This window comes from Populus alba, chromosome 17, assembly GCF_005239225.2.
Source record: "Populus alba chromosome 17, ASM523922v2, whole genome shotgun sequence".
In the NCBI taxonomy this organism is placed as follows: Eukaryota; Viridiplantae; Streptophyta; class Magnoliopsida; order Malpighiales; family Salicaceae; genus Populus; species Populus alba.
In genome coordinates, this window is record NC_133300.1 from 11,164,304 (window position 1) to 11,175,828 (window position 11,525).

The 11,525-nt window shown below is 39.3% G+C and overlaps 1 pseudogene; it reads right to left on the bottom strand.

Moving 5' to 3' along the window:
• Nucleotides 1-5,558: 5,558 nt before the first annotated feature.
• LOC140954783 (uncharacterized) lies at nt 5,559-10,846 on the bottom strand (annotated as a pseudogene).
• Between the last annotated feature and the right edge of the window lie 679 nt (nt 10,847-11,525).

An 11,525-nucleotide genomic window follows, 5' to 3' on the forward strand; every position in this document is an offset into this window, starting at 1 on the left:
TCGTGGCGTCATTCTACTCATTCCAATAGTGTTGGTGCCTTGGGGCAGGTTTCCATTGTGTCGCACTCATATCAGACCTATTTCGGCTTTCCGGGATCAGATCTCAATCTTGATTGTGGGTTGCGTGACCACGTGATCACGAGGTTCGCATCATGTTGTCTTACCTCCACTCTCGGCCAGATTTGGGTGTTTGGAGTTGTGGTCGAATGGTATTTTTGATTTGTTTTTACCTTGAAAGCTAGGAATTTTCAGTTTAATGATGTCTAAGTCCCCATCCATATCTTCATAAGTGTTCATGCCATGAAAATTCCCTTTCCTCCTAGCCCTGTTCGGTCCAGACCTGATTCCTTAGCCAGCTGATGCAAAATCATTGTCATCTTCACCCCCATCTACGTTTTCATCAACAAACTCTTCAAAATCAGATCTGACATTTCGTGCGGCCATACAGACCGTATTTCCCTGGCGATCAGCCACTCTATTCTGTTGCTTTAACGAATTTACCTCATCTTTCAGATCCTTGTACATCCTAGTCAACAACTCAAGTTGCTGGCCTATGGCTCGCAATTGGAAAGTTGAGTCAGCGTTTTGTGTCGCTGATTCATTGTTTTCAGACATTCTTTGAATTTGTAAAATTTTGTTTTCAGGCACAAAATATATCCTCACACCTCTCGTGTATCACAAAAAAAAAAAAAATCAAGGCTTTTCACTCTAATAAGCTCACTACGCCTTTTACCTCACAATTTGCTTTCTTTTGGTTCTTTAGGAACTGAAATCCACAAATCAAAGTCTAAAAATAAATTTCAGACTCAAGAATCAATAAATATACTGAAAACAAAGCAGAACAAAACTATGATTATGATTTTGCGAGTAGGAATGCAAATTCGTATGAATTGTGGACGAAACAAAGACACGAAATAAAACAAAGCAAAAGTTAAGGAAAATAATTACTTGACTCCTAGATAACCCAAATATAGCAGAACCAAAAATATTTGGACAAAACTAAACAGAAAATATCATGTTTTGAAACTTGAGGCAAATCTAACCTATTACATAATTTTTACGTAACAGAATTGAAACCCAGACCAACTGATCTGGAAATGACCTCAAATTCAATATTTAGTATTACAATACTATGAACATACCAAAACTCAATTTATAGGTCGTTCTGTAATGTCTAGGTACCCAAACACCTTGTATGATCAGTCTGCGGCAGAACTGCACCTCAAATTAAAACCTCCAGAAGCCGATATCAAAATAATCCCAAATTTAATATATGATGCGATATCATCCCCAATACACAGAATATGAAGTTTCAATTGATTCTAAGCTAGTTTGCTTATAGTTTCACTAATAGTAGTTTTTTGCGGCAGAATTGAACCTCGAATTAAAACCTTAAGCAAACAATATCAAAATAAGTTCAAATTTGACATATGATGCGCTCTCACCCCCAATATACTAAATATGAATTTTAAATTTATTCTGAGGTGGTTTGGTTATGTTTCACCAAGAGTTATGTTTCTGCGGCAAAAATTGAATGATCCTTCAAATTTCAACTAATCCCTCTTTAACTTTTTTTTTGTTTTTTTTTATATACTAATTTGGTTAGAGATAGTAACAAGATGAAATATAATTTTGTTTTTTTTGCTTAGATGACGCAGACACGAAGAACAAGAAGATGGACGCAAACACTGAAAAACTTAAGGGAACACTAAAAAAAAAAAAAAACTACAGAATGATATGACCTTGTTTTAGAGCCTAGCTCTGATACCAATTGATGGGAATCTCCTGATCACGTGGTCACGCAACCCACAATCGAGATTGAGATCTGATCCAGAAAAGCTAAAATAGGTTTGATATGAGTGTGACACATTAGAAACCTGCCTTAAGACATCAACACTATTGGAATGAGTAGAATGACGCCACGAAGCCAGTTAATCTTCGATAAGACAGATTCAGTTCGTTCAAGAACTGAAGAATGCAAGAATCACTCTCACACGTTAAAACTGAAAAAATCAGAATAATAATCATCAAAGTTGCCAAAATTTTGGCTTACATGAGTTTAAATAGTGCTTGAAAAATTAACCCTAATGGACCCCTTATGTGGACTTATATGAGGTCCACTCAAAACCGCCCCAAGACCCTAAACTGAAAAGCCCATAACTTAATCCAAACAAGCCTTGGATCCTAGCTGAAAACAAAGTATTAATGAAACCCAAACAAGCCTTGGGTTGTAGCTATCAAACTAAAAATAAAGCCCCTAATGTTAAATCCTTGTTCTGCCATGAGAAAAAGAGAATGAAGTAAAATATTACAGAACTGATTTAAGGCTTATTTATAGCCTTTCATGCAGCCCCTTAATCCTAGAAATAAAAGGAAAAGGTAGCCACCCATGTTGTTTCCAAGGTGTAGTAGGATTTTTTTGTTTCCTTTGCTGTCCTCACTTCATGGCCCAAATAAAGTTGTATTTGACTCTTCTTGCACATGGATAAGATGTACTAGTGATACGGTTCAACCCTATGATACGACCCAAGTAAGGTCAAATTCAGATTTTAGCGTAAAAAGCGCAACAGTCCAGGTTTACGGCAACAATCATAATTCTCAATCCGACCGTTGGATCGGGCTAATACTTTATGTGGACTCTCCAAACATGTTTTACTACCCTGGGTTAAAAATTCAGGTCAATCAGAGTTCGGGAAGGAATCGTAATACTAGTCAACGAAGACTGTACGAATTTTGTTATTTACTTTCATTTGACTTGTGGACTTCCTATTTGGTTAGGATTCTTTTCCTACAAGGATGTGGTAGCTGGTTTTGGGAATTTCCTAGTTCCACAAGGATCTTTAATGAGCTGCAATATAATCTACAAGTGTCGCATCAACTAGGGTCTCCTCTTGATACTCCAATGGACCTTCCAATTTTGACTTAGTGGAAACCTTCAAAACCAATGCATTCAATGCCTCTTTCAATGTCTTTGTCTTGGGCCGAGTTATTGGACCATTTAGAACATGTAATGGGTCCTTGCTGGTGTTCCTAGGCTGGTCCATATTAGGTTGTTTCTTTAATTTTTCCATACTATTATTATCATCACACAAGCTTACTTTCTTCACTCCTCGGGTTTTACCTCCACTCTCAACCGGTTTAATTAATAATTTAGGTTTAGCCAAATCTGATGGTCTTCTCTCACCATTGTCCTCTCATGAATTTTCATTTTTCCCATCCTCACATTTCCTTTTTAATTTCATTTGATCATATACACTTGTTTTGGAGAAAGAGGTAGTGATGGTTTTACCATCCTTTACAATAATGAGCCTATTTTTAAACCCATCATGAATCGTCTTCCTATCAAACTGCCATGGACGCCCTAAAAGTAAGTGACTAACATGCATTGGGACTACATCACACATAACCTCATCATAAAACTTACCAATAGCAAACACAATCAATACTTACTTAGTAACCTTGACTTCACCACATTCATATAACCATTGCAATCTATAAGGCCTAGGATTCTTAATATAACTTAGATTCAATTTCTTCACAAGAGTATCGCTAGCTACATTAGCATAACTACCTTCATTGATTATCATGCTACATACCTTGTTTTAGGTGTGACATCGAGTTTGAAATATGATTTCTTGTTGCTGATCTACATCATCTTCTAAAATTTGCATGTTGATCACATACCTTATAATCAAGGCCTCCCCCTCAATGGGATATGCAATCTCCTCATCACTACAATCCACCAAAGGTGGCATCTCTTCACTTTCAGATTCAACCTTTGTATTGTCCCTTGTAAGCATAACTCTTTAGTTTGGACGCTAAGATGCAATGTGCCCCTTCCCTAAACACTCAAAACATTTAATATCTCTAACACGAATAGGTTGAGATTCAAATTTGCCTTTCCCATCCGTATGAGCATCCTTTTTGGCCTTAGGTGGTTCGACCTTTGTATAAGGCTTTAGTTGGACAGTCTCCTCTCTCTTCATATTCGGCCTCCATGTTAAGGAAGATGAAGCCAAATTGGTCTAAAAACATGTACTGTCCCTAGGGGTGTTCAAAAAAACCGACCAACCGATTAAACCGAGAAAACCGAGAAAAAATTAACCGAAAAAACCGAACCGATAAAAAAAACCCGAATAAACCGATTAAAAATTTTAAAAAACCACCCGGTTCAGTTCGGTTCCGGTTTTAAAAAGCTTAAACCGATTGAACCGGACCAAACCGAACCGGTTTAATTAAATCTAAAACAAAATAGATTTTCCCCAAAACCTTCCCTTTTCCCCAAAACCTTTCCACCCCACTCACCCTCCCCCTTCCCTTTTCCCCGTAACCTTTCCAGCCCACTCACCATCCCCCTTCCCTTTTCTCCAAAACCTTTCCACCCCACTCACCCCCCCTTCCCTTTTCCCCCTTCCAGCAACCCCATCCCTCCCTCCCTCCCCACTCACCCTCCCCCTTCCCTTTTCCCCCTTCCAGCAACCCCATCCCTCCCTCCCTCCCCACTCTCTCTCCCTCCCAAAACCTTTCGAGCTGCTCACCCTCCCCCTTCCCCCTTCCCTTTCCAGCAACCCCATCCCTCCCTCCCCGCTCTCTCTCCCCCCTTCCCCTTTTCCAGTGGCCCTACCCCTCCCTCTCTCCCTCTCCTCTGTGCACAAGGCTTAAAGATAGATCCGGTGATTTTGATTCAATTGATCTCAACCGAAGAGCTTGGATTCAAAGTTTTCAACAAGGATTTTTTGAATGTGATTCGGCCAAGTTTGTCTAGTGATTGTGATTCAGCCAAGTTTTTTTTTATTTAATTAGTGTCGGTTTTTCTGGTTTCTAAGGCTAAAAAACCGACCCGAACCGAAAAAAACCGGTTCGGTTTGAACCGGTTTTCGGTTCGGTTTATATTAACAAGAAATGGTATTTTCCGGTTCGGTTGAATTTTTATGTTAAAACCGGACCGAACCGGACCGTGAACACCCCTAACTGTCCCTTCTCTTTACTTGTCTCTCCACCTTCATTACCATATGGACCATGTCTATTCCACACATTATTGTCATTCTACAAAATTCACAATGCTCCTATTCAACCCATTTAGAAATCTAGCTATAGTAACTTCTCAATCCTTAATCATATTGGCTCGAATCATTGTGATCTCCATCTCCTTGAAATACTCATCCACGGACCTAGAACCTTGATTCAAACCCTACAATTTTAGATACAAATCTCTATAATAGTGATTAGGCACAAATCATCTTCTCATCAACACTTTCATCTCCTCCCATGATGCTACCGACCTCTCTCCACTCCTCCTTCTACAAATCACATTCTAATCCCACTAAATAAAGTGCGTAATCCGTGAATTCGATGACTACCAATTTTACTTTCTTTGCCTCCAAATACATCTTGAGATCATTTTTACCTTGAAAGAAAGGTATTTTCAGTTTGATAGCATCCAAATCACCATCTAAATCATCATGTCCCCCCAACACTACAAGAATTTTCCCTTTGGCCGAATTGGCCCTTATTTCTATCTGAAAATCCATTTGGTTTCTAAGCTGCTGAAAACCTTCTCAATGGCCTATGGTCTCGTCCTCAAAACCACCATCACCCATATCATCAACATCCTCCTCGAAATCCTCATATTCGGCCCACCTTGGCCTTTCAGCCCTATTGCCACCGTTTGCTTTTGGTTCAACCCCAAGCTTCCTTACGTCTTGGGTGCTTGTATCAGCCTCGTTACCATGTTTCTCCACCTTAACAAGTCTGTCACACACGTTTCCTATCACAAAATTCATCCTCTCCATCATTTGTGTCATAGCTTGCATTTGAAACATAACTTCTCCCTTGGGATGGGGTGGTGTGTTCTTTGATCTGACATGATAGTACTTGAAAAAATTGGTTAGTGGTAAAAACAATATCCTCACGTCACTCGTGTTTCGCTCAAACACTTTTAATATCCTCAAATGCTCACACCTCTCGTCTCACCTTCTTGCGATTCTTGCAGAATTGAAACTAACACTGATGCGAACCTCGTGATCACGTGGTCACGCAACCCACAATCAAGATTGAGATCTGATCCCGAAAAGCCGAAAGAGGTCTGATACGAGTGGTGGAAACCTTCAAAACCAATGCATTCAATGCGTCTTTCAATGTCTTTGTCTTGGACCGAGTCATTGGTCCATTTGGAACATGTAATGGGTCCTTGCTGGTGTTTCTGGGCTGGTCCGCATCATCCCCTCTCTCCTCGAAAGGATTCAACTTCGAATCAAAATCTATGTCAAACAACGTAAGATCAGCAGCATTAAAGGTAACACTAACACTATACTCACGTGGAAGGTCAATTTTGTATGCGTTGTCATTGATTCTCTCTAAAACCTGAAATGGACCTTCACCATGAGGCTGTAATTTTGCTTTCCTTTGGTTAGAAAATCGTTCCTTACGCATGTGCACCCAAACCCAATCACCGGGTTGGAAAACAACCAGTTTACGTCCTTTATTTGCTTTAGAAGCGTAAAGTCTGTTCTTTTTCTCTATTTGTAGTCGAACTCCCTCATGGAGTTCTCTCACCATCTTTGCCTTCTTTTCACCATCTAAACGTACCCTTTCTTCAAAACATAAAGGAATTAAGTCCATAGGAGTTAGTGGATTAAAACCATAAACAATTTCAAAAGGAGAAAAAGTAGTACTCGAATGCACAGTTCTATTATAAGCAAACTCAACAAAAGGCAAACATTCTTCCCAACTTTTCAAATTCTTTTGAATTACAACACGTAAAAGTTGGGATAATGTTCTATTCACTACCTCAGTTTGTCCATATGTTTAAGGATGGCATGTTGTCGAAAATAAGAGTTTAGTTCCCAACTTTCCCCATAAGGTCTTCCAAAAGTAACTAAGAAACTTAACATCACGATCTGACACTATACTCTTAGGAATGCCATGCAAACGTACAATCTCCCTAAAGAACAAGTCTGCGATATGAGATGTATCATCTGTTTTATGGCATGCAATGAAATGCGTCATTTTAGAAAACCTATCAACCACAACAAAAATAGAGTCTCTACCTTTCTTTGACCTAGGTAAACCTAAAACAAAGTCCATAGAGATATCTACCCAAGGTTCAGTAGGCACAGGTAATGGTGTATATAGTCCATGTGGTTGTACTCTAGATTTTTCCTTTCTACAAGCAATGCATTGTTCACAAATTCGTTGCACATCTCTTTTCATCTTTGGCCAATAGAAATGCTCATGCAATACATCCAAGGTTTTTGCGACCCCAAAATGACCCATTAAACCACCCCCATGTGCTTCACGAACAAGCAATTCACGCAAAGAACTAGCAGGAACACACAATCTATTCTCTTTGAACAAATAACCATCCATCAAATAAAACTTACCAAAAGCCGAATGTCCATATACATTATAAATCTCAGCAAAGTCAGAATCATTATCATACAATTCCTTCACATATTCAAAACCTAACAATCTAGTATCCATGGTGTGTAAAAGAACATACCTGCGCGAGAGTGCATCAGCTACGATGTTCTCTTTCCCTTGCTTATAATTGATTACATAAGGAAAAGTTTCAATGAATTCAACTCATTTTGCATGCCTCTTATTCAACTTACCTTGTCCTTTTAGATGTTTCAAGGACTCATGATCCAAATGGACTACGAACTCTTTTGCCACAAGTGATGCTGCCATGTCTCAAGTGCTCTTACCAAAGCATAGAGTTTTTTGTCGTAAGTGGGATAGTTCAAGGTCACTCCACTTAACTTCTCATTGAAATACGCATTAGGTCTCCGATCCTGCATCAAAACAACACTTATTCCTATTCCAGATGCATCACATTCTATTTCAAATGCTTTCGTAAAGTCAGGTAAAGCCAAAACAAGTGCAAAACATAATTTGTCTTTCAAAAAAACAAAAGCCAACTCTTGTTCCTCCCCCCATCTAAACCCAACTGACTTTTTAACAACTTCATTCAAGGGCGCAACTATTGTGCTGAAATCTTTCACAAAACGCCTGTAAAAACTAGCTAACCCATGAAAACTCCTTACCTCACTTACCGATTTGGGTGTAGGCCAATCCCGGTTGGCCTTAGCTTTCTCCTCATTCATCTCAATACCCTGTGCAGTTACAACATAGCCAAGAAACACAATTTTATCCATGCAAACGGCACACTTTTTAAGATTAGCATACAATTTCTCACTACGCAACACACAAAGTACATTAAGCAAATGATCGAGATGCCCAGTTAAGTTCTTGCTATATATCAAAATGTCATCAAAATACACAACCACAAACTTACCTATGACTGCACGCAACACATGATTCATTAAATGCATAAACGTACTAGGTGCATTTGTAAGTCCAAACGACATTACTAACCATTCATACAAACCATGCTTAGTCTTAAATGTTGTTTTCCACTCATCACCTTCTTTCATCCTAATTTGATGGTACCCGCTTTTCAAGTCAATTTTAGAGAAAATACAGGATCCATGTAACTCATCTAACATGTCATCAAGCCTAGGAATGAGATGTCTATACTTTACCATTATGTTGTTGATGGCTCGACAATCAACACACATCCTCCATGTTCCATCCTTCTTTGGCACAAGTAGCACGGATACAGCACACAGGCTCATGCTCTCACGAATGTAGCCCTTTTCCATCAGCTCATCAACTTGCCTTTGAAGCTCTTTCGTCTCCTCGGGATTGCTTCTATAAGCTGGTCGGTTAGGAATTGAAGCTCCAGGTACGAAATCAATCTGATGCTCTATCCCCCTCAATGGTGGTAATCTGTAAGGAGTATCGTCAGGAAACACATCATCAAACTCCTGCAACAAAGAAATAGCAACACTAGGCACAATATGATCAAGATCATTAGTATTAAAGTAAGCTTCTTTGTACACAAGTAAAATCATTGGCTTGTTTGTGAAAAATACAGATCTGACCTCACCCTCTCTAGCATAAAAATTGGGTTGTTTCTTTAGTTTTTCCACACAATCCTCATCACACTTACTGACTTTCTTCACTCCTCTTGTCTTACCTCCACTCTTGGCCAGATTTGGGTGTTTTTGAGGTATGGTCGAATGGTTTGATTTGTTTGGAGTGTTGGGCGAATATTTGCTTGTGTTTGGATGGGTGGCCGAATGGGTTGTGGTGGTTTGGGTTCTAGCCGAATCGGATGTTCTTCTCTCCCCTTGTTCCTCACCTTGATTTTCTCTCCCCATCGTCTCATGCTCACTTTTTAGCTTTATTTGATCATCATACACCTGTTTGGGTGTAAGAGGTACAAGAGTGATGATTTTACCATCTTTTACAATGGTATACCTATTTTTAACCCCATCATGAATTGCTTTCCTATCATATTGCCATGGTCTCCCCAACAAGATGTGACTTGCTTGCATTGGTACCACGACGCACAGAACTTCATCAACATATTTCCCAATCGAAAATGGAACCACAACTTGTTTAGTCACTTTCACTTCACCACTATCATTCAGCCATTGCAATCTATATGGTTTAGCATGCTTAGCAGTACACAAATTTAACTAACAAGGGTGGCACTACAAATATTAACACAGCTTCCACTATCTATAATTAAACCACACACCTTGCTTTGTACATAACAACGCGTATGGAAGATGTTCTCCCTTTGTTCATTAGTATCATCTTCCTTGACCTGAACCTGAAGTGTTCACCTTATAACCAAGGACTCCTTAACCGGTAATGCTAACTCATCCCCATCACTATCCTCCAATGGTGGCATGCCTTCACAATCAGAACTGTCACTTTTAGATTCCACATCACCATTATCTCTAATCATCATGATTCTCTTGTTTGGACACTGTGAAGCATAATGTCCATGTCCCTGACACCTGAAACATTTAACATCACGAGTACGTTTAGGTTGAGTTTGAGATTTACCTTTGGCATCAGTAGGGACATCAACTTTAGCCTTTGGTGGTTCAGTTCTGAAGGACCAAAAGGATCTTGCCGGACAATACCCTCTCTCTTTAGATTCGGCTTCCAAGATGATGGCAAAGCCAAATTAAACTTTGGCCGAGCATGCCCCTTCTTGTCTCTCCACCTTCGTCGCCATGTGAACCATGTCCTCTAGCTCCACATAGTGTTGTAGCTCAACCACATTAGCAATGTCCCGATTCAACCCATTAAGAAATCTAGCCATGGTGGCTTTTCTATCCTCAACAACATTAGCCCGAATCATTGTTATCTCCATCTCTTTGTGATATTCATCTATTGTCTTATAACCTTGATTCAGACCTTAGAGCTTCAGATATAAGTCTCTATAATAATGGTTTGGCACAAATTGTCTCCTTATTAAGACTTTCATCTCCCCCCAAGTTTGAACGGGTCGCTCCCCATTCCTCCTCCTACTGATCACAATTTGATCCCACCAAATCAACGCATACTCCGTAAACTCAATTATCACCAATTTCACCTTTTTCTGTTTCAGAAATAGGCTATGGTAATCAAAAATCCAATCTACCTTTTTCTCCCACTCCAAATAAGCCTCGGGATCGTTTTTACCTTGAAAGGTAGGAATTTTCAGTTTAATGGTGTCCAAGTGATACGGTTCAGCCCTATGATATGACCCAAGTAAGGTCAGATTCAGATTTTGGCGTAAAAAAGCTCGCAACAGTCCAGGTTTCACGGCAATAGTCATAATTCTCAATCCGATCGTTGGATTGGGGCTAATATTTTAATGTGGAAAAATACTCTCTAAACATGTTCTACTACCTTGGGTTAAAAATTCAGGTCAATCAGAGTTCGGGAAGGAGCCACAATACTAGTCAATGTAGGCTGTATGGATTTTGTTATTTACTTCCATTCGACTTGTGGGCTTCCTATTTGGTTAGGATTCTTTTCCTATAAGGATGTGGCAGCTCGTTTTGGGAATTTCCTAGTTCCACAAGGATCTTTAATGAGCTGCCAATATAATCTACAAGTGTGCGCGGTGATTCATTAAATGTTTCAGAATCCTTTTCTTATACGGATTCCTTATTCATCCTAGCTACACAAGGAAAGAAGGGCTTGTGGTATTTAATACAGAGTTAATGTATTTTTATTATTTTCTTTAATGTTTGGGCTTAATTAAAACTTTGTTTTGAGCTAGAGTCTAAGGCTTGTTTGGATCAGGTTATGGGCTTTTCAGTTTACGGTTTTGGGGAAGTTTTGAGTGGACCTCATATAAGTCCGCATAAGGGGTCCATTAGGGTTAATTTTTCAAGAACTATTTAAACTCATGTAAGCCAAAATTTCGGTAGCTTTGATAACATTATTCTGAATTTTTCAGTTTTAACGTGTGAGAGTGATTTCTTTGCATTCTTCAGTTCTTGAACGAACTGAATCTGACTTGATCGAAGATTAACTTGGCTTCTGTGGCGTCATTCTGCTCATTCCAAAAATAGTGTTGGTGCCTTATGGCAGGTTTCCATTGTGTCACACTCTTATCAGACCTCTTTCGGCTTTCCAGGATCAGATCTCAATCTTGATCGTGGGTTGCGTGA